This window comes from Triturus cristatus, chromosome 8, assembly GCF_964204655.1.
Source record: "Triturus cristatus chromosome 8, aTriCri1.1, whole genome shotgun sequence".
In the NCBI taxonomy this organism is placed as follows: Eukaryota; Metazoa; Chordata; class Amphibia; order Caudata; family Salamandridae; genus Triturus; species Triturus cristatus.
In genome coordinates this window covers 165,698,026-165,722,699 of record NC_140591.1, presented here as the reverse complement: position 1 = coordinate 165,722,699, position 24,674 = coordinate 165,698,026, and positions in this window count along the sequence as shown.

Genomic DNA, 24,674 nt, shown 5'->3' with positions numbered 1-24,674 from the left:
CCCACACCTGTTGGGCCACCTCCTTTTGGCGTTCTGACACTGACATTGGGGTGCCATGTGTGGGTCGTTGGGGTGTTGTGAGCAAGCCATGCTTGCGGGTGCTTCATGTTGTGTGGTCTGTCGCAGGGGCTGGCTTCTCCTCTAAGTAGCTTGCCTGTCCTGGTCCTGGTTGTGGGTTGCGTGGGATGTCCATGGGCTGTTGTAGGGCATCGGTGTCAAAGGTGTGGTGGTTCTCTCCAGCATCACCGATGTGTGGTCTTCTGTGCTCTGCTAGAGGTGTTGTGTGTCCCTCTGCTATGTGAAGGGGAGATGCATGTTGACATTGTGTTGTCATGTATGTTGGGGCATTTTTCTTGGTTACATGCAGACTGTGTGACAATGTACATTGTGACTGTTTGGGTGGTGCAGGACTTAGATGAGGGACAGTGTACATTTGGACTACATAACGGATGTGAGGTTGTACGCGTACATTTCCATTTCACAGTTTCAAGCTCTGTCAGATGTAGTAGGCCTGTTTCTGCGCATGTGCAGAGCCAGTTGTGTCCTCTGTTCTGCAGTGTGGGGTTGCACATTGTGCCACATTGTCGTCAATGTGGATGTACTGTTATTGCTATGTGTGTGTGCTGCAATGTGCCACAGGGATAAGGGACATGATCCTGGGTCATTGTGGGTGTGCAGTGTGCGACACCTCGTTGTGCATGTGTGCCATTGTGTCCATCTCACCCCGTCCCCCCAGTCCCTGGTCGTTACTCACCCTGTTGTTGTGTCCGGTCCTCTCGAGCTTTGTCCGTACTCATTACTCCTTGCACCGTCTCCACACTGATAACTGTTGTCTAGGTTTCCTCCAGCTCCTCCTGTAGCGCAGGACTGCCACCTCCTGTCGCCGTTGCAGCCTTCCTGTTTGCAGTGGGTTTGTGCCTGATTTAGGTTGTCACATCATGCCAGCGCCTCTTGGCCTCCTCTATTGGCCTCCTCGGCACTCCGACTGCATTCCAGGTGGTCTACTTTTGTGTCAGTTGATGGTTGTGTTCTGTCACCTCCGTGACGCGGATCTGGTTTGCTGTGGACTGCTCCCAGTCTTCCTCTCCCAATTCTCCTCAGCCATCCCCGTCCCCGTTGTTCCTTGCTGGTGGTCTGTGGGGGTTGTGGGGTTCGCGGGGGCCTCTGCGCTGGGTCAGGGTGCATCCATGGTGCTGCGCACTTTGGATTGTTTCTGGTGTGTTTTTCTTGTTCTGCTTTTCTAGTGCATTTTCCCGCCAGACGTGTGGGATTTGCAGGCCTGTTGCAGGTTTTCGCAGCTTTATGTATCGCGCTTGGCCTGATTGCAGCTTTTTAGGCGTTCGTGTTTAGCATTTTTGCAGCGTGGCGTTAATTTTAACGCAGCCATTTAGCGCGTTATCTGGTGACTATTGCATGGTACCGCCGTGTTATGAATACTTGGTTAACACGGCGTAAATTTCCCACGATAGACTGCGATGTTGTAGGTTCCGTTAAGTAATTTTTGCAATGGTTCTCACACGTTCTTGAGAATATACCCCCAAGTCTATTGTGCTAAACCTAGATCAGCCTGAAAGGTAACAGTTGTCCCCCATGTTACCCATATAGTCACTATCATACTGCCAACACACCGCTCTACCTTAATAGTGCATAGCAGCGAGCACAGTAGATCTGATCAGCTTCCATCCGCAAGAGTTACTCTGCGTTGGGCGTGGGTGTGAGCGCAGCAAACAAATATGAGTTGCATTGTTAAGTGTTTTGCATTGTCGAGCACTGACCCCCAATAATGTATACAGAAGGAGGAGTAATGGTGAGGGGAATGCACACACATCTCTAGGATGCTACACAAAGCCAGAACTACTAACTTAGCGTGACCTGAATGAAGTCTTATCAGGCACAAACAATGGGCCAGCAGAAGATTACAAGGTATTCCCAAACAAGATGTGTAACCTCCAAGAAATCACACATTTTAGGCCACTTACCAAATGGAAAAGTCTGTACCCAAAATACAGATATTACACTGAATATTGGTGATTCAGCTATGCTCTGTGCCAAAAGTTCTAAAAAAGATTGTTAGGTGTGAAGCTGGTCGATGACGTCATTGGTGCACGCCTCATTGTAAACATATTGCTGCAATAATTTTTGCTGTTTGTGCAATGCGGTGCTGCAGACTTTGAGCCAGCATTCTACGATTTTTGCTAAATGTAGGCTTTCAATTTCACACTACAACCTGAGTCAAATTTGTGGGGTCTGTCAACCTTGAGCCGAGTCCCACCCAAATTCAGTATGTTCTGATTTTCTACCAGAATATCAAGCTTTTGATATTGAGCTGACAAAAGATATCCTGGCAGCAGCCACACCCTGTACAAATTCTCTGGGCTTTGATATCAACTCACCTAAACATTCCTCACCCACGTCATCAAAACCGCATCCAGTAATACATGAACAAAGCCTCCTCAATACATACAGTCCTTGCTACTCCGTGGCACAAAGCAAGATCCAAACAAATGCACACTAATCTATTTTCGAATACTGACCTGGTGCCAATGCCTCCTGACCTAAACTGCCCACAGGCCACATTAGCCCCTTTTAAAGTCCATCCAAGGGAAATAGAAGAACAACCACATCTCTCCATCACTGCTGGAACTTTACTGGCTTCCCATGAGCCAATATTCCGTTTAAACTACACTGAGAAATTACAAAATGCATGACTCACTAAGCACAGAAACTGACAACTTCTGGACTTCGGGGGTGCATAGGCCTAGCAAGGACCTGCTATTCTCGAGGATGCTTAATCAACACTATACTATATGTGTGTTTTGGTAATACGGGTGTAGACGTGTTGTGTTTATATCAAAGCCTAGAGAATTTGTACAGGGTCCTAGTGCAGACAGGAACCAATAACAATATTCTGTCAGTTCAATATTTAAAATCTCCGTATTCTGGTAGAATACCAGGACGCGCTCTTTTGGTGGGATTCGGCTTAAGGTACACTTTAGTAAGTCAAATCTGCTAGGGCCCTTCTCAGGAAGCCACTGCAGCTTTCACAACCCATTACCCCTGCCAGCAGTGTCAGTGACAGTACCAATATAAGTAGTAACCAGCACACTCCAACAAGTGTGACAATTCAGACTGTTCTAGACCACCCAAAGCCATAGCAGTGGGATGAACAGCAGGTTTTAGTTACTTTTATTATATATTGAATTATAAAACAACTGATGTTGTTCTCATTTTGAAATTAGGTAGACAGCACCACCATGTGGCGGACTGTTATAAGTGCTGGTGTCGATAATTAGGTGCCGGGCCAAGCACCGGAAGCCGCCACCTCAAATTAAGCACCTTGCTACTCTTGTGTCAACATTTAGTGCAAAATAACTCTTGTGTTAGAAAGTTGATCAGAGCAGCACTGTGCTCTCCGGTGTGCTATGAAGCACTGCTAAGAGTTATGCAAGTCCTTGAACAAAATATTAGTAAACCTGGATCTTGGCGTTTGTTCGATATCCCTTGTCAACTCTTCTATGAGGTGGAGCTGTGTGTTGACCATATGTTAAAGAATAGATCTTTGACTGGGAGGGCAATTCTTAAATTAGAGACTGATATGGAATTAACACAGAAAACATGGTTACATATTGAAATTTGGGAATATTATACTTCACTCTGCTGTGTTGGGAGCATTGACTGCATTTTTATATTTACTGAAAATATGTGAGGAAATAAAATTATAAGTCAAACAGTAGTCAAAACTCTACCTTGGTGCAAACTTTACTGTTAATAAAGCCTACTGTGCTAAAATTCTGACCTTCCTTTTCCATCCTACAAAGAAGTATGTGTTATTGGAATTGTGTTAATTAAGGTATTGACCGAAAACTCAATTTTCTAATGTTTCTTTAAATGAGGAGTCAAAAGGTCACTTGTGCGTTTCTGCTGAGGTGGACTTGCATATACTACATGTCTCAGTTTCAAGGTAGGCCCCGCTGGTTCCATGAGCAATAACCCACTGATCTTCCTTACCTAGTCTTTTCTCAAAAACAAGGATCTTGGGCATTTAACCAAATGTAATAATTAATGCACAGTCTTGCATAAATGCCATATTTATTTGTGGTCAGAAATCAATAGCAAACGAAACTGCAGAGCTAGAGCACCGGAAGTGGCAACCACTGCTACATTTTTCTTAGCTGAGCTTTCATCAGCTAATGCATGAACTCAGAGAATTAAAAACTAAAGACCTAAGAAAACAATAATGACTACTTCTAGAGGTTTAAACAATATAAGGCGCAAAGATCAATTAAAGTTGGAGTCAAAATGCGTCACAACCCATTAAGCCATTTCACAAGACTTCTCAGGAGCAGCACCCTCATTGTGGGAATCCCTTCCTGAAAAGATGAAAACAGCACTTGCACTAAATTTCTTCCTAGCTCCCAAATGCAGGAATATGTGTGCTCACTGCTTCTCCTTTTACTATATCACATTTAGTCCATCAAATAATTATACTATCATGTATACCCTCTTAGGCTAGGTGTGAGATTTAAGGACTCATGTATGTCCCATATCACACTTGTTATCTTTTATGTAATCTGTTTCTTCCACTTTAGAATCACAAATGGACAACGTGTTTCGCGACCAGCATGAGGCTTCATCAGGGCCAATTGCAAAACATACATATGTCTAATTTCCTAAAAAAAAAAGCATCAGTCATAAACTTATTATTTGTTTATTCAAGGTCAGGCTTCATCTCTCTTCTGTGTGATTGAATGACACTGGTTTTTACCTACTTGCATCTTTGTTTCTACAGCTTCTCTCTCTCTCTCCCAATGCTGTCCCTTGAATTTAGCCTCTCTTTTTATCTTCACCCTCTCTTTTCTCTTTATCTTTGTGCACAGGCTCTGTCATATAGAGTGAGCACTGGAGGTGCTCATTTAGGCTATGGTCTTCTCGGATTATATGGTCTCTGCTACAGTTTGAGGTGAGTGTTGTCTGAAATAGTTGAAGAGCCTGATCAGTTGTATTTTACCACCTTAGACAGTGATAAATGGTTGTTTGTCACTGGTACTGTAAGGGAAATTGCTGCTTTTGAGAGGAAAAGTAGTAGCATTTGTTGACACGTCTAAAGTAATTAAAGAGGACAACAGAACAAAACACAGTGACATAAGACAAAGCAAAATCATAACACAAAAAACATAACGGCATAACTCAACAAAACAGTAAACTCACAAAGGCAATACAACAACCAAAGTACAATCCAACAACAACGCAGTGCAAAAAAGTAGCACAAAAACAATACAATATTATACCACAACAACAAAAATGCAATGCAGCAAATATGTACAAATATTTTTTCCCATATTAACACCCCCACAAATCTGCTTACATAATGCGGTGGTAAAACATTTGTTCACAAACCACTGCCTTACTTCAAACTAAGGACATGTAACAGTGCAAGTCAAAAACATTTTATGATCCGACCCCAAATCTTGTCTTTCCGTTAACAATGAAGAAGTTTGTCCTTCTCCAGGTTCCCCCGTGTTTATATAATACTATATTGTGAGCCATGCCTCTCTGTAGACAAGACCCAGGTTCCAACTTTTTTGGGATAATCGGGGGTTGGTCATAAATACCTCAAAAATCAAATTCATGGCCTTTAATTGCCATAAGTCGTACAAGAGCAGCCCTTTGCTGGATGGGACATCCCTGGAAAGGGTAGATACCTTCGACTATCTTGGTGTCAGACTCTCTGACAAAATGTCATGGAGGCCCCAACTAGCAAAGATGCTGCTGGGGCACAAACGAGTGGCTGGAGCACTGGAAAAGGAACATCGCTCCTCTCATTCTAGGCCGGTAGCCCCTGCCCTTCAAGTCTACGATGCTAAAGCAGTCAGCTCAGCTCTTCACGGAGCAGAGGTATGGGGATTTGATAAGGTCAACGATCTCTGCAGATCTGAGTATAAGTTCTTTAGAGACCTGGTGATGCTACCCCAAAATGTCCCCCTTACCCACTTATTGCTTTATGCGGGCAGGCGGTCGATCAGTGATGTAGCCAGGTTGTGCCCACTGCTCTTTTGGGCTCGCATTAGGTGCACCCCAGAGCTTCTCTCCTACGCTGATGCCCTTACTGAGAGCACACGGTTAGACACTGATCGCAAAAATGGGTGGATTTCAAACGTTAGAAAAATGTTGACAGCCATAGGGTTCCAAGCGCACTGAAAAAGGCAGGAACCCCCCAAGGAAAGATGAGCTCAAACGTTTGTACTGGGAATGGGTGGAACAACGGGAAAACAGCAAACCTAATGTGGGCAGATTAACAGCAGAATGTTATCTACATAAACCGACTAGATATTTAGAGCCCTTTTTAGACACAATCCAGGTCCCCAGGGACAGGATGTTGTAAATACATTTTGGATTCGGAACTCTTCTTGTCCGTGAGATGACCGCAAAATGGCACCCACGCAATGAGACATTAAAAGATTGCCCATGTTGCAGAGCCCCGCTAGAAAGTGTTGCCCATGTTCTGTTCGCCTGCCCGGCGTACAACATTTTGAGGGCAAAGTGGTTAAAACCGATCTTTTGACAACTGGGCACATAGGACTATCAGGCAGCATGCGCATCTTTAGGTCTGTTCCCAGACCTTTTTTTGCATGTTGCGTGGCAAAGTTTCTCGGCCAGGCATGGCCTATTAGATGGAAAAGCCCTTTCAAGAGCGGCACAGCCTAATTCGATCGAGGCTGTGATGAAACTGCCGCAGGGCTCCCAGGTCGCTTGGCCAATTTGCAAAACCAGATCTCTTGCACATGCACTTTATCCGTTAATAATTTCTGCTGCTATTTCAAGGAATGTTAGAGCCCTTTAGCATGCGCAATGGGGGCACTTTGCTGAGCCCATTACAAAGATTCTTATTAAGATGAAACATTACGCAGTTTTTCCGCCTATTTTCACTGTATACAATGTATATTTTTATCGATATGATGTGTATTAACTCTTAACTAATTGAACCCGACAATTGTGCTACGCGTCGAGGGTTTGATAGTCTATTTTGATGTATTCCTTGTGTATATAATTTTTATGTTGCTGTATGTTATATCTATTCTGTATTGTGTTTATAAAATGTTTTTATAGCTTTTATGACACCAGTTGTCGAAATAAAGCATTATACAACAACAGAAACTCATTAAAGAAGATAGTGCTCACAGATTAAATAAGACAAACTAGGTAACAACAGAAGTAAAAGGGCCAGTCCTCATGGGAGGTTACAAATGAATATAAGGAGTTTCTAAGGAGGGACTAACAAGCCTATTAACAAATCAGAAGGCAGCATTTACAAAGGACAATGACACAAGCCAATGAAAACTATGGGCGGAGAGTGGGGTGAGCTTCAACTCCATACTCTAATACAGCATGCCTCGCAGAGCAGCACATGCGCTGCCTAGGCTCGACCTAAAAATTACGTTTTGCAATTTCTATAAGTGCTGCATTCTGCAGCACACATAGAAGTTACAAATCACTATCAGTGATTGTTTATGTGCAGGAAGGGACACCTTCCTGCACATGAAAAATCATTCCCTGCAATGCAGGCACCCTTCGGCTATGATGCAAGGGTGCCTGCATTGGGCTCGGCAGCTAAATTAAGTGCCAGCGCTAGGGGAAATGCGTGCGTTTTGAAACTCCCCCAAAATTTGATAACAGAACAAAAACATGAGATGTTACAACACACCAAAGCAATCACATCGGCAACGCTGCGCAACATGAAAATCCGCATAATATAATGTAGGGTTGTATCATTGGACCTTAGCTGCAATCTGTCTGCTTAAATATACAAAGTCATTCTTACCACATTTTACCACCGCCACAAACCTGTTTTCATTAAACAGCTGTAAAACATGCTACACCGAGTATTCCACTATTAACTACCAAGGACGCCAACCAATTACCCCCCAAAAAATGCTTTGTGATTCAGTCCCGAGTATTTTGTTTGGGGTGTAAAGCCACTAACACTAGTTGGTGTTGATGCTCTATTGAAGAAGGTACTTAAATAAACCACAAATAAATAAAAATAGAAATAAACAACAGCCTAAATTAAAATAAATGACATCAAAGCAAAGCATTCTACCTAATCTTCCGAAGAAAAGGTACATTCTCTATGATCAATTCCAAGAAATGCACACTGGCAGCCATTTGTGATGATATTACACCCAAAAATAAATCTGCCCAGGCTGTGAGTATGCCAGCTTACCACAGTGGGAATTAACCTTTTACGCTTGACTGATTGTACCTGAGGACTATAGCAGAAGTCTAATATTAGACACACTCAGGTTGGTTATTGCACTATAAGTGATTTGTTTTAAAAGCAAGGCTGCTCAAGAACTAAAGAGTAGAACAACGGAAATACATGGTGGGCAAAATAAATGAGTATAAATTCTACGAACCACAAGATACAGTTGTATTCTGAGAACCACCCAAGAAAAGCCTGAACAGGGGATTTATTGCCAAATTGTTTGGAGAAAGCAATGGAATCTGATAGAATCGGAAGAAACCCACATTAAAATAAAACAGGGAAACTCACAGAAACACTCCGTCTACATGCTTTTCCCATTTAAAATGATATTTTGATAATACTACAATTACAAGATAAGGTAACGTAATAACCAATTTGTAGTATCATATCAAATTATGTGTCAGAACCCCTTTTCAGAGGGCCACGGGGCATGCAGGGGTTACTGGGCCCAACTGTGGTGGTTGAGGCCTTTTTCACCTGATGTTCCAGGTCCCGACCTGCTATGGATCCTGAGCAGCACTTCTGCAGGTGACTCTCAGTGATAGCTGTGGACGAGCAGTCAAAGGCTCCCTCGGGGGTGGGGGTGGGGGGTGAGGATGTGTAGATACAGGTAAGTGAACACGGCTCAAAGGGCACACAGTGCGAACAATAAATCAATTACTTTTATGAGAAAAATAAGTATTTTAATTCAAACTTTACACATGCAACGGAATAACGATACTCCGACGCAATAACACTCCCCTTGAGGTCGGGGCTCTAGTAGTTCTCAGAAAAATCCCTGTCCTACCCTCTACCTTATAACGTGTTGGGGTTATTCCCCATTCACTGTTGACCATATTGAGGGAATGCACACTAGTAGACCATACTCAAGTGTTCCCCTTTGACTCCTTAGTTATTAGTCATAAGAGTCTATGCTGCTGCAGCACAGTTAGCAGCAAGTCCCCTTGAGCCCCACAGACCCAGTTCTATTCGTACCCGCTCCAGTAGTATGGAACTTTTCAGTGGTGCAGTGAGTGCCCTCTTCATGGGGGCTCCCGAGTCTGGATCCCGTCCGGCAAAGATTGGCACATGCAGTTCCGTGGCAGCTCCAAGGTAAGCGCAGGCTCTCTCCACCGAGCAACTCCGCTGGCTCATGCAGCGATCTGAGCTGCTCCTACAATGAGTACGGGGCGGCTCCTCTGCTAAGGCTCCTTAAGTGCGCATGAACTGTGTGGCTGGCCCTCATGGGCCGACCGAACAGTTCATGCACACTTTGCATGTTTTTCTACCAGGCTGCATTACACGGCCTGGTAAGGAACATGCACAGGCTCCTTGTTCCAGTTTGAGTGCCAATTCCCGGCACTCAGACCAATCACAACGAAGGCGGGTGCTGGTGCTCCAGGGAAGGCGATCTTGGTTTTTCCTGGTGATGTCACCTCATCCAGCAGGGAGATTAGCAGGGCATGGCCCGAGTCCTGGTAACAGGTAGAAGTCTTGCAGAGCTTCCCCTTCTGACACAGCCTGCCCGGTTGCAGATGGAACAATTTGGGGCCACAACCACCCCTTTTTATAGTCCATTTCCAGACACCGAAATGTTATTTAGGGTCTGAGTCTTTAAAGGTTTATGTTGCAGTCCTGCTTCTCTTTAAGTGCCCACTTCTCTTTTTCTTCTTTCCCCTCACAGCAGGCATGACTCGGAAGCTGATTGACCTACAACAAAAATCATGGGAGTGATCAGAGATCACATCACAGTGATATGTGCATCAAAAGGTTAATCCTGGGCTCCCAGCCCTACTCTTTATGATTCCCTTATAAGCCCCATCATTTCCTGAGATGTATCCAGGCCTTTTCCTTGTGATGTATCGCTGAATCAAAGAGCAACCTTTGGAAGTGGAAAGGGATGGCCCCTTCCTCTCTTGCTTCAGTGTGTCCCACCCACCTCACAGGAATACAATAATCCACAAATCTGCCCGGGGGAATTCCTCTACTCCTCATGTCTTCACCAGGCAGGCCCAGACTTCCCAAAAGAGAACCCAGGGTCCTCCATATAATGTACTAATGCAGGCACACTTACTTAGTGTACATTCACAGCACACTTACTGTCCAGCACTCTTACCACCATGCATTGTACCATTACACATACATTCAATACACTTATTCGGTCTGCATGTACTGTTCTGCACTGAAGCTTTTCTATACTGTACCAGGGTGTGCGATTTGCAATCACACACACTGCCAGCACACATTCACCATGTGCATGCAACACACATCATTCTTCATGTATTGTACTTCACGCAAGCACCCATACAGCCAGCACATGCTTTCATTGTGCATGCACTGCACAGCACATCTTTCATGTCATGTATTCCTCACAGACATACATACACTCACCCCATGCACTAATTCCACATGTACTACACAGTAGCGCTCTATCCCTGTACTCTACCCTTCGCAGGGAAACATACTTCCAGTGCAGAGTCACAGCTCATGAGCTGTGCAGCACTCCACATCTACATAATGTAGGCCAAGGGAGAGTTATGCACACAGCAGCGGAACTTTCAAAAGGTAAGTGAGCCTGTGCGTCTCACTCCAGTGACACAGGGTAACAAGCATTTGCAATGCAATCGGTCTCGCATTTGTGAAGGATAGAGCTATTGGCATTGTAAATGATAATGTTTTTTACTCATGTTTTTTGTTTGCTGTGGAGTAACGTAACAGGTAAAGGAGCTGACTTTGAAATTGATTGAATAAGTTTCAGTTTTATGATTGACTAACCATCTTGTGCTTTATGTAAATAACATTTTTTTGCTCTTATTAATGGGTATTGCGCTGGAATTTGGTTCATAAAACCAGAAAAAGAAATAAAGAAGCAAAACAGCAGCAGTGGAGTCACCCACTTACTAGTTAGGAAGAACGGGTGCTGCAGAGGGACATTAATAGGGGGTAATGTGCATTTTAACATGTGACGACGTGTGCACTTAGCGACAGGACACTCACAACATGAGGGGCACGTGCACTATAAATCTGTTGGATACGAGTACAGTCATTAACGGATGTGCTGAGAGGTGCACTTCTGTCATACGTGAGGGTGGCACTCACTGCAGGGCAGGGGACAGTGAAATGAGGAAGAAGGAGGGCACATGGTGCACTTTAATGAACTCCTGTCAGTAATAAAACAAGCATATGGTGTGTTCTGTTATTAGTAATAAAAGTTAACATGCAGCAGGTGTGTAAGGCAGACATAACATTTATGTAGCTTGAAACTTTGTGACACCTGTGGCTTGTTCCATTTGACTGCAGTTACTCACAGTTTGGTGTGGCCTCTTCTCCTACTACTCAGTGGTTAATTTGTAAAAGAATAAGTGCCGGGCCTCTCATCAGGAAGCAGCTTGCAACAGACCATATCTCCTGTTAGTGGCGCCTAAAACAGAACCATGAATGGGGTGTGATCGCCAGAGCCGGCGACTTCGGAGCTGGAAAACAGGTTTGAGTCTCTACCTTGGCTCAACAGCCTGTGCTTCTGGGTAAATCACTTATTCTCCCCATGCCTACCAAAAATGACTGTGCAATGTAACCTGTGCTCACGCAGAGCGCGCCACCTTCTAGGTCGAATGCTGGAACCATTTTTGCTGCTCACACGGGCAATAAAGCATTTCTAGTACTGGGGCAGGGATAGGGTGACCAGATTCTCAAAACAAAAAACGGGGACAGGTCATAGACATAGAAGTAGGACTACAGTTTGCAGTAACCATCGACATAAAAGTAGGGCTATTTGACAGCTGTCATAGACATAGAAAACGGACTACAATGACAGGTCCCTTCACAGACCGAGATGAAGCATTACAGACAACAAATCTGCGGTCTTTTATTGGCAACCCTCTCCTTTACACAGCAGCATTAGTACTTTTTATTACATTTACACTTTTAAGGACTATAGCATATATTTGCCAAAAATCAATAAAACATCACAGGCTAGCAAATACCAGATTTACTAGCTTTATCAATGCTCGTTTCTATAGCTGCTCCTTTAAGTCCTTTCCAGCTAAACAGTTTGCCGTGATCTGAAATGTCAGTCAAAAGATCAAGTCATAGCTTTGATATGGAGAACACAGAGCATGCATCAATTGGTTAGGAATAAAACATGCAATGAGCAATGCATTAATCCTTGCACGGTATGCATAAGGGCTACTGAAAAGTTTGCATGGCTATGAATACAAGCTACAGGACGAAGAAATATTGTTTTATCCAAAGTAGAAACTTTGGCTGGCACGATGACGTAGGTGGCGCTGCGTGTAAAATGGCTCTCTTCAAAGGATTTCCCTTCTTGCTACAGCGCTCACCTCAGTGACAACACATGCCGTAAACAGTGCAAAGAGAGCATGCGCGTGCATGCTCAACCGGAACAATGAAAAACAGGGACATTTCTGTGTTTAACCTGGACACTGTTTGAAAACAGGGACATTTGAGTCACTTGGAGAAAAGTGTCGGGACACGGGGACACTTCCCCAAAAACGGGGACCGTCCTGGGAAAACGGGGACGTCTGGTCACCCTAGGCAGGGAGATTGATGAGTTTCCGAACATGCTGGGAATGCCAGCCGTCTCAGGGTACCCAGATGAGGGTGGTCATCATTTTCCTGAAGTTTCCTGTCCCGTAGGTAGGATTCACCGCATGAAGCAATGCCTGGGACGAAGAGAACTACGGATATTGGGCTGGAACAGAACACTAACAAGAGAATCTTACGCGGAATGTTGTAAGTAGGATTTAAGGGGCCCTAATTTGTTACAAAAAGTCATGGATTTCAGGTGGACATGGCAAAATGGAAAAAAACATGTTTAACTTCGCGAATGTTGCACGTATCAATTCATTGAAAAATACATTAAAACGAAATCATGAGAGTTTGTGCAGAAACCAAAAGAATGCAGGCCCGAGGAGGTCAATGGTCAATGGTCTGCAATAGGTCTGGTTGGGCTGGGGAGACTGAGGCACTGCGCGTCCCAATTCCCCTGCACAGAGGCTCCTCACAGGCCTGACAGGTGTCCCGTAGTTTCACTGTACCAAGCTCCTCCCAGTTAGTCACTGGTTGGCTCTTTGATGACTGCACAGGCACACGAGCCGCTGTAGCTTACCCTCTAGGTGCCTCACCTACATGCATCGCTTATACAAACCCTTAATCTTACCATATGTGGGCCATCGCCCAGCAGGCGCGCAACCCACGTTTGGAGCAAAGCGCCGGTGTTGATTAAATACTGGTGCTCAGCACCAGAAACCACCGGCTCAAATTAAGCAGTGCTCCTACTCTGTTGGTGGCTCCGAATGCTTCTGATGAGGAAAGTAAGGAGCGTAGCAAGATGATACAACTTTCCCACCCCATGGACCTGATTGGACGGATTGTACCACTTAGGTGGTGTGCTTCTGAATGGAATACATTCCACCTTATAATGTGTAGCAACTGAAGGAATAAAGCAAGAGACATTTTGCATGATGTTTGTAATAAATCATATATATTGTTTTATATTGAGAAAGATGTTTGATTTATGTTTGAAGAGGCTCCTCCCGAGTTCATTTTAACAATGGAGTGGTCCGTAGTGACTGGTGCTTGAAGAGGCTCCCCCCATGTTTATTTTAGTAAAAGAGCTGTTGGTTGTGCACAGAGAGAGCACCCCATAGGTAAAATAAACAAATAATGTTTGTAATTACATATTTTTTTCTCTCTTGATAAAGCTGTTTTATTTCTGTGTGAAGAGGCTCTTACTGTTTTCATTTTAGCAATGGAGTGGTCCGTCGTGCATGGGTTTTAAAAGAGGCTCCTCCTGTGTTTATTTTAGTAGAGGAGCAGTTAGTTGTGTACAGTGTGAGCACCCCGTAGGTAAAATAAACAAATAAGGAAAGGGGGGGGGGGCATAACAAGGCAAAGGAAGGCGAAAGGTATGGCTCATTCAACTATAAGGAGCATGGAACTTCTCCACACTCCTCATTACAAAGGCACTACGTAGTAAAGGCGGGACAGCGCTGCTCCGTTAGTGAGCATGGGAAGTGAAGTGCTCCCAACTGAAGTAAACAAGCACAAGTTCGTGTGCCTTGCGCGGCAGCAGGGGGAGGGGGGAGAGAGGAGGGGGCCTGCGCGATTCACTTGCGGGAGCGAGCGGCTGGCGCTGCGATAATTGATAACATATAGCGCTAGCCGCTCGCTCCCGCAAGTGAATCTCCAGGTGTGCATGCGTTCCCATTGAAGGCAATGGAACGCATGCACATTTTTGGCTGAAAAGCCAAAGCGATCGCTAAAGGTCTTTTTGCATAAACAGCGCATGCACGCTGCGTAGGCAAGACCTAAAAAGGACCACTACTGATCACCACATGGTAGGCTGCCACCACTGTGCTTGCGCTGCTTACCTCCTGGTGAAGGCAGGAGCCTTCCAGCACTATAAGGGTAGCGCTTTGTTGGCCCTCCTGGGCCAACCAGACCCCAATCCAAGAGACTGGCCTTTGTCATGGTGTATAAACATGATCCGGGTTTGCCTATGATAAAAAATCACCACTGAAGATCCAGACAACACTACAGTTGGGCTCTCAGGGAAAGGGTACACGTCTTTAACCATGCAGAGAACTTTTCCATCCCAACAGTGAACAACTGTAATTTAAGCCTATAAGAATTTAAAATGATTAGCAAATACTTCATTTTTTATCTCTTTTACATCCCGCAACTCTACCTTGCGGGACCAAAATTGATGTTGCTAAACAAAAGGACTAAATTTTCCTCGGCATATATGGTAAACGTTTACTGGGTTTATCCCACCTTCCCTACAATTGTTTATAGTGTGCCTGAAAACATATTCAGATTTTTCTTTTCCTAGCTTATTTAGTTTATCAAGTATTCTAGTCAATTAATCAGGACCTGACTCGTGCTAGCACGAAAAATGTTTCTCCCAACATTTTTACCTTTGCTCTGGAGACATGAGAGTTTTACCATATTTCTTTTTATTAAGTGTGTAGAAACTGATTGTATTTACACTTCAATGTAATACACACCGTAGAGAAGTTATTAACTGAGCAACACATATGTCTTCCTGCTGAAGGTTGCAGGGGCGGCTGGTGACATTTGAAATTAGTGGGGCATAAAGGTTTGGGATGAGTGGCTGTTGGTGTGCTCGCACGGCGAGCAAGCCCGACCGTCATAAGGTAGAACCCCCCCAATTTTGGGGGGTAAAAATAGTGTGCAAATGGTGCATTGTCGAGGATATTTACCATGGATTTTTTAATTGGCACTGCCAGGGTACTGTCATGATGACTGTGTTTGCACAAATGCACACAATAGTGCGAATCTGATTGACAGCACAGGGCCTGAATGGACCCTGCTCTGTCAAACACAGCGTGATGGTGAGTATGCAGACACTATTCAAATACGACACAGAGTCTAAGAAATTGGGCAGTTCTTGAAATTAGATTGTTATGGTGTAGATTGAGGGGATGGAGAGTGTAAAGAATAAATGCCTAAAACAAGGAAAGGGAACCGTGGCCAGCAGGGGAATGAAGCAGACCTGAGAATCGACTGCTCTGCTCCATCCCTTTCAATGTCACCTTGCATGGGGGCAGCAGGTGCAGTCGCACTAGGGAATTGAAAGGGCCATTAAACCCTAGTAATTGCTGGATTTAATCGCTCCAACAGCAAAGGGGCCATTTCCCCTGCTTACACTTGAGCCTATGGCATCCTTGCTACTCTACTGCTTGCTCAACACCCCACTGTAGTCCCTGGGTAGGAACAGTATGAGTACTTCCCTAGAACTCCACCAAGGTACAAAAAAACAGGGATATTGTTCAGGACAGGTGATTGAAATCCAGGTAACGGAGCACTGGAAGAGTCACGAGGTACACACTAGCCAGCTTAGTTTGCAAAAACTAGAGGAGCACGGAATGCCCAATTGCCAGAAGGGACTGGAGCACTGTCTCCATTGAAGGTGTGCCAGCTAAAAAAACATGAAGCGGTAGGAGCCCAGGAGTGAACCAATTACCAAAGACATCCAAGGCGACATTGATAAGTGAAGAAACACCGGAGAGCTATTGCAGCCCAAGAGGCAAAAGGCCCTCTGCCAAGATCGAACTTATGCCCTGGCAGCAATGCAGAGCAAAGACAGTCTTAAACATGGAGGCCGACATTACTAGTACCAGCAAAACTGCAAGCAAGCCCAGCACTGCCGAGGCGCCAACCCGGCCAGATTATCCAGCCAAACCTGACCAACCCCAACCCAGCCAAACCACCCTAAAATTAAAAAACACTTACCTGACCGGTGACCGCCTCTTCTCCTGGCCCGCGTTGGCGCCTCTCTGCCCCTTCAAACGGTCCGGAACACCACGTCCACGTGATGCAAGTGACTGGCAACCCGGCCCTCAGCCAATCCTGGCGCTGCAGCAGCGCAGGATTGGCTGACGGCACAGCCTACTCCTCGCCCGCCGCCTGCCCATTAGCAGACCGAGGGGCTCCTAATGGGCATGCGCAAGAAAGCAAAAACACAAGTACGCATGACTGGGCACGGAGTAAAAAACTAAGCTCCATGCCCACTCATGCGCACTTGTGCTGCCTTTCCAAAAGGTGTCTGACAATGATGTCAGTCAACATGACGCCGGACCGCCCGCGGTCCGACGTCATGCTGACTGACATTCACAGAGGAGGGAGCTGCGGACATTCACAGAGGAGGGAGCTGCGGGCGCGGGCGCGGGCGGGGGGGCTACGCCCCCACGCCCCAATGGACGCACCGCGCCTGGAAGGTTCTATTAAAATATGTTGAATCTTCTCTAAAGGAAAGTGTCCAAAATACTATAAACCTATTAGGAAAGGAATGAACATTGAAGTGAGTGCTCCTGAGTTTGATTAATTTGAGTTTCAGGCAGTGTAGAAAGGTTTTTAAAGACAAATGGCGTGTCTCCTAGTGCAGGCACATGTGTATATGTACCACATGTGCACTTGCACAGATGGCTGGGCGGGCTTATCAGAAGAGAAGGAGAGACCTGAGGTAACAATGTGAGGCCCTCCCGACGCCTTTACTATTCTGGCAGTGCCATAAGCACCTACTTAGAAATAGTACTATAGAAAAGACGCCGTCTGGCGCCATCTCGCGGTTTGACCACAGAAACTGTGTTGGTATAAGTGCAGGTATCAAGCTGGATTACAATACAATATCTATACATAACATTTACCAAACATAAACAACAGAGAGGCTCTGCAAAGCGCAGAACATAGGGCATACAGACTTCTCGACTCCTCACCCCCAATGGCGTAACGAAAGTTTAAGGGCCCCCCCTGCAATGTACACAGAGGGGCCCCCCCTCCGCATTTTATCCGGATGCCTCAGACCGCAGTTCTGTTCTGAGGGGGCCCCTGCAGCTGCCCCCCCCCCCCCCGGACCTCGGGGGATGCGGGGGCCTGCGTTACGCCCCTGCTCACCCCCTGGGCTGTACCTGGCTCTGGGTGACCCCAGGGGGATCTTTTTAAGCACTTGCAAGTTATCCACAGACAAGCAGCCGCACCCATGATAGGTTTATTTACACTTTTCTCGCTGATTGCATATATATTTTGAATGCAGAATAATGTTTATAATCTAAATGTAATAGTCATGCAGTTTTGAGGACCTTTAGGGAGCTGGAATTTATCATTTCTGAAGCTGTTCTGACTTTCACCCTGGTTCTCTGTTTATCTTGTCACATTCCCCAGTACACACTCAGCAGTTGGGAATGCAAAAACAAGCATTGGCATAGCCAATAGGTCTCGCTTTTGGGACCTTATAAGTATTTAGTTATGCAGCACAATATCCTTGGTGCAACAATATCAACTGTTGCATGGCTAAACACCTATCAGGTCCCAAAGGCGCGACCTATTGGCTATGCCAATGCTTCTTTTCTTTTGCGCTTCAGTCGCGGATTCTTTTTTTTTGCTGTTCCAAAAAGGCTTTGGCTGTCTTGGAATGTAAAAACAAAAACCTACTAAATGGCTATGAGTGCATCTGTGTGTACATGAACTCACAGCAACCATCTTGGAATTAATTTTTTCCTTCTCTGCAGAAACCATTTAAAGCTGAACGTTCCATGTATGCATGGTTCACATATTTGAATTGATTTTCTTCATGCAAAACATGAATTCAGAAATGGCTACTACACCTGTGTACACATACATTCCAGCCATCAAGGTGGGAAAATAAGTGTTGGCAAAGCCATCCGGTTTCACAGGTGATGCCTATTGTCTTTGCTAATGCTTGTTTTGTGATGGTACTGCTTTTGAAAAGTGCTGCATTTGTTGTTTGCATGGTCTTTTAATACGAAGTAGCTTGTTGCAGCTGAAGATTCGTCTGTGGGAGAGGAGAGCTCTTTTAATTCCAGCTTCCATCAATCCAGTATGTGCAAGTGAAAGAACCAAGGGGCATATTATCAAGCCAGGCGATAAAATTATCGCCGCTTTAGCGGCAAAAAACTGACGCTAAAGCGGCGATAACGGGCTTGATAATATGCTCTATGGAATTCCAGTTGACGCCCAGTTTAGATGTGAAGGACGTCTAACCTGAGCTTCAAATGGAATTCCATAGAGCTTATTATCAAGCCCATTTTATCGCCTGGCTTGATAATATGCCCCTAATTCCGTTTTACTGCTTAATATTGTAATTTTCTTTAATTTCATCTGTTAATGCAGTAATATGAAGTGATCAGTGGGGCACATGAGTTTTGGGTGCCTGAAGTTAATGCTTTCCATGTTGGTGTAGCGCCACCCACTATCGTGAAGGCTTCTAAGAGCGTTCTCTATCTGGGCGCCATATCGTGCAACTCTAGGAAGACCTTCGGTTGGACTGGAAGAATCATCTCTTGATGGCGTCCGTGCTCTGGCTGTGTGCGACTCTGCATAGTTGGAAATAAATGACACAGCAGTAAGATTTTAAATACTTGGTGTGAGTTGCCAGGCAAAGGGAGTTTAATTCAAGAAGATCTTTGTGATATTGTCTGGGACGGCGTCTTTTTAGGTCTCGCTAGCAATGCAGCGCGAAAGCGCTGCCATCGCTTTGCGAGGCATGCAGTAGATACTGTAGTGTGGAAGCTACGTGGAAGCTCCGCCCACTCTCTGGCCATTGGCTTTTGTCTTAAACGCTGCCTTCAGATTGGTTTGAAGTTTGTTAGTCCCTCCTCCTTTGTCATTTGTATCCTTCCACGGCTATCGGCCCCTTTACTTACAACAGTGTTTTTCTTCCCCTGCCTTCCCCCTCCCCTCCTGCAGTCCGTGACTTCTCAGACCACACCAGCCCCTCCCCCACTCCCGTTCGTGCCTTCTTCCCACCATCACTTCCGATTCTAATGCAATAAATATGTCTCGTAAATGAGAGTCTATTGCATTTTCAATGCTTTTTTTATCGTGCGATTGGCTGGGTGAATTTGCACTCTGTTTTTGTCTCGCGATCCTGGCATGTCGGAATTTGTAGTCCATACTAAGCTGAGGAAAGAGGCAAAGATAAGAAAATAAACTATAACCCCCATAAAGCACCTTCAACAACAGAGCCAATGAGAGCGTTTGTTAAAGGTGGCAGGCGGGCGCTACATCGCGCATACGCTTCCGGTTAGTGTTGCATGTGGATGTCAGCACTGCACTCGCACACACCAGTCGCAGCAGTACCGAGACTCCCTCGACAGCGCCGAGGCTCCTCCTGACTGTCTCGGTGCAGCGTTGCAGCTCACTGCCGGTGTGCAGCGCCGAGGCTCACTATACCCGTGTGCAGCGCCGAGGCTTGTTTTTAGCTGTTACTGCATTAGTCTATCCCTTATTATTGTAATCCGGTCCTCGGGAGTTACTTTCATTTTGTACAAGCATAACTAGAGGTACCGTGCACCTCAGGGCAGGCCAGTTGTCCCGTTTTTACCAGGACAGTCCCTCTCCCGGCAACGGGGCACGCTGCGAGCACGCACGCACCGCAGCTGGCAGCTCAGTTGTGTTTCCAGGCAGGTAGAGCCTCGCAAGGCAGAAGATAAGAAGCAGCCAACAAGTGTGTGAGAGATGCTGAGCTGGCGGGTGTGCAGTGGCACAGCCCTGTGAGAGGAGAGAGTAGTGCTGGCGGCTGCTTACTGCTTCCTGCTCAGAAGGAGACCATGCCCAGATGGTGGAAGAACCCTGCGTGCCATCTAGCCCAGGCGCGCAACACCCATTGGACTCACAGGGCTTCAGCCCCCCCCCCCCCGTCGCGTCTGGCAGCCCGGGATGAGACAGCCTCGCGGCGCACACACAGTCGCACCCGAGCACTTCACAGGTCTTTAAAAGACCATTTGCATGTTAATGAGGCCTCGCTGTTGTTTCACCCCGTCTAAGAGCCCCTGCAGCTCCTATGCCTATGGCTTAAAAGATTCAGTCCCCCCCCCCGAAATTTTTTCTCAGCCCCCCCCCCCCAAAAATTTGGCTCTAGTTGCGCCTCTGATCTAGCCTCCCGTTGCCAGGGGTTCCCGAACCGGCCTGGGATTGGATTCAAGCACCGAAGGAAGGGCACAGCGGAAGTGACACTCGCTGGGAGCTCATGCTAAGTGTCAGTGTCGTCCTTTTGTCGTGCAGCCCCTAAGGGCTACTCTTAGATGGTCAGCGTCACCGCTGGATGCCTTCAATGTATCCCTGTGAGGCCAGATGTGTACATGGATCCAGAGCTCCAACAGGTGGCCGAGGCTGCCGACAAAAGAGCCCAGAGGTCACATCACATACATCTAGTATTTCGTTTTGTTGCTTACAATTTTGTCTTTTTCATAAGAAAAACGCAGTGGGCGAGTAGGAGCAGAATTCACTCAGTAATCCATAATTCCGTGGGCTGCGGAGCGCACACCAGACATGGCGTGGGAGTGACAAGCGAGAGCTTTGACAGTCACCAAGGGAGCAGTGGGGTGTCGCGAGTTCCCTGCTACTAAAACTTCTCCGCTCCCCGACCTCCCGTTGAGTTGTAAAAAGCAGTTTTAATTGGGGTGCTCTAGGGTTCCCGGACAACCGGCTGCTGGTGCCACTTCACCTGCTGCACAGTTGGCAGTTCTTCCCAGCCCCAAGGAGGGGCATCAGCTGTAGCTTTCTACACGTTATCTGCCTTTTCTCCCCTGTCCATCATGAAAAGGAGATATTGTCGAACAATCAGTTCCCAGATAAAAGTCGAAAGTGGCGGGTGCGATAGGGGCTGCTGAGTATTTCTGTCATGAGGGCTTGTAAGTAAGTGTCTCGTAGATTGTTCAGTTTTACCGATTACACCCGTGATTATTAACCTTCTCCAGCGGGCTACTTGCAGACCTGTTTATTCCAATCACCCTAATTTCAGTCAGGGTCACGCATTCACAGGTGCTTTTTGTGCCGGGCGTAATCACTTCAAGGTGTGCTTGGGCTCTGCCTCTTACGGAGATAGATAGTTACGGCTGCATATGAATATGTAGTTCTTAATCCTGGCACACCCTGTATTGGGCAATGCTGAGATCCTGGGCAAATCACGTCACCATGAATCTCCGATCCTCCCATCGGAGAACATCGGAGTGCTTAGCAACAAGGAGGCGCTATGTAAGCAACAGGATTCACCTCACAGTGCCGAGGCTGTAAGTAATAACTATAAAATGATTATTATAATAAAAGTGTAATATGTAAAGGGGTGGAGTAGTGGCGGGCTCATTTTCCTACTGCAAGCGATTTAGACCACAAGCCTCCTCTGGCAGACTTGACATAAGAAATCTGTCCCTTCCATGTATATATACGCCGCGTCTCTCAATAAGATTAATGTATCGCTGTCCCAGAAACACCACATTTACTACATGAAATATGAGTTGACAGGGCTGACATTACTTTTTTCAAGTATAGAAAACATGTACTCTGGTACTCCTCCACAGAGCTTTTCTTTCTTGCTGGTGCCCACACTGCTTGAGGGTGTCGGGCACACACTGTGCAGTTTCTGTGGATCTGGTAAAACAATTTGCCCTGTTATGCGTTCGATCGGATTATACCTAATGATTTAAGTTTTTTTTTTCAGATGTGTTGAAAGTGGCGTTGCTATAGTGTAACATTTTGTGGTACGATTTTCTTTAAAGACATTGTTTCATTATTGTTGAACAATATATTTTTCAATGGTTCAATCGTCAATTTCTTAGAAACGCCAGTGGAAAGTGCTTGTGCTACCCAACACCAAAAACAAAAATTCAATTCAGTTAGTACAACTGCATGACCCATGTGCTCATATTTTTGAAAATTTACATTTTAAAATCATGTCTGAGTCATATCACAAACCAGACGGAGCTTGTCCCTGCCTGTTCGTTTCTGTCTGATTTGCCATTTTAAAGTGGTTTTAGTCCTTCATTATCATACAGCGGGTGATGTTTTCAACACCCCTTTCGGAATGGGGCTCTTCACTCTCTGACCCCTGCTGGCACACATCAACAAAACCATCATCTGCGCGAGAAAGCTAAGCAATCTACCATCAGCAAGGGCGCCAAATGTCTCTCCACCCACGCCCAGGGAGCTAACTTAGCAAGGGCCAGCTCTACTTCCAGGTTAAACACACACAAATTGGCATTAGCCCTTTGTGGTGTCCTACTTGCTTCTCTATTCCAGTATGTAGAACTAGAGGTGGACGAGCCACTGTAAGCTCAAGCCAGTTGCCTGGCTCTGGCTCCAAAGGTTCTTCTGGACCCTCCAGTCCAAAACGAGACTGGTTTTCACAAGATGCGTGGTACCATAGTGGCCACAGGTGCAGACCATGTTATATGGGAAGCAAGGATTGAATCCTGGCCTCAGCATACCATGAAACCCGGCAGATCTCTCTCTTCCCAAAACAAAAAAAGAAAACCGTGTAGTCTGTCTGTTGTGACATTCTTGTTTGTCCTTCCTGCTATATAAAACTGCCAAAAATAAAATGTGTATTCTGCCTGTTACCCATGCTCTAATGTCCTCGTCCAAAAATTGAGGACAATGCATTAACATTTGATGTCAAAAAGAGATATTGGTCAAGTGAAAATCTGAGACCAATCCTGGCTTCCCTATTGCAATAAATTGTGTGATCCTGGGTTCACTTTATTTCATTCGGCCTCCTTTTTTTCATAATTACATATAAGACCACCGTTAAATGCACGAGTTTGAGTTATGTGCTCCACAAAAACCTTTCTTTTGTTTAAACTATAATTTTGCTCTTTTTAATAAGAATCTAAAGCACATATAGGGTACACAATAAAGCAAACGTTCCACTTAGTTCACTAATAGCATTGTCACCAAGGCAGGGAGAGCATTGTTTCAATAAAAATGTTTCTTGCATAATTTACCTTTGGTTTTGCGTCCTACCAAATCCAAATACAGCTCCGTACCAGAATGTCCTGCACCTCGGCCCCAAAATGTCCCCCACCTTGCCTGCCACCCCTACTTCAATGAGGCCTATGCCCACTTCATGAATCACAGCCTCTTAAAAATCTGGCATCCTGCCCTCCTCCCAAACGCACTCTGTGTCCTGTCATAGACTTCATTACAGTGTTACCTTTTCAACACACCCCAAAATTATCTGCCATCCAGTGGCTGCCGTCCTTCCGTAATCCCAGGCCTTTAACACCACAGCCCATACCAGGGCATGTGCCCTGCCATACCCCACTATAAAGCACCCCCCATTTTCCTTCCAGGTGTCCTGTGAAGGAACAAGTCTGTGAGTGGAATGAAGCATTCTTTTTGGCATTTAAGGTTGAAGGCTGCTTTTTAGGTCGAGCATTCTAGACCTCTTGTATATACTTTACTATATACTTATATGTACTTTGTGGGCTCTGGAGATCAACCCTAGGACTTGTCTTCTGCTTAGGGACTTTTTTTCAGTTTAACTGCCTCTATTTAACTGTCTTGATAGAAAACGACCAGTAGAGGTCACTAAAATAGCAGAATTGCTTTCTGCTGAGGGACTTTCTTTTTTAAATTTTTCTGGCAACTGCCTCTATTTCACTTTCTTGAAAGAAAACGACCAGCAGAGGTCAGTAAAATACCAGAATCACTTTAGCATTCTCTAGATTCCAGTCCATATAAATTTTCTTTCATGTGCACCCATTGACAATAATATTTTTTCAAATCTTGTATTTTCAGTGATATGACCACCGAAGGCCCTGATTTTATATTAAAAACAGAGCTTTGGACTGTACCATTTCCCGCTGAAAGACAATATTTTTCTCCATGTTTTCCCATACCTGGTGTGTCAGGCAGTTTGGTGCTTACTTCCCCTCCATGTTAAACAACAGAAGAGGTTTCAGCACCCGGGCTAATGTGCTACATATTAAATACATATAAGATCCCAAAAGCGAGACCAATTGCTGCAAATGCTTGTTTTTTTTTGTTTTTGGTTGACCGGGCTTTTCCTGTAGGTGCTAGCTTTCATTGTGCTTGTTTCAAGTCATGCAGTTTTTGAATCAAACCCGCTGTGTGTGAGCTCCTCACTGAC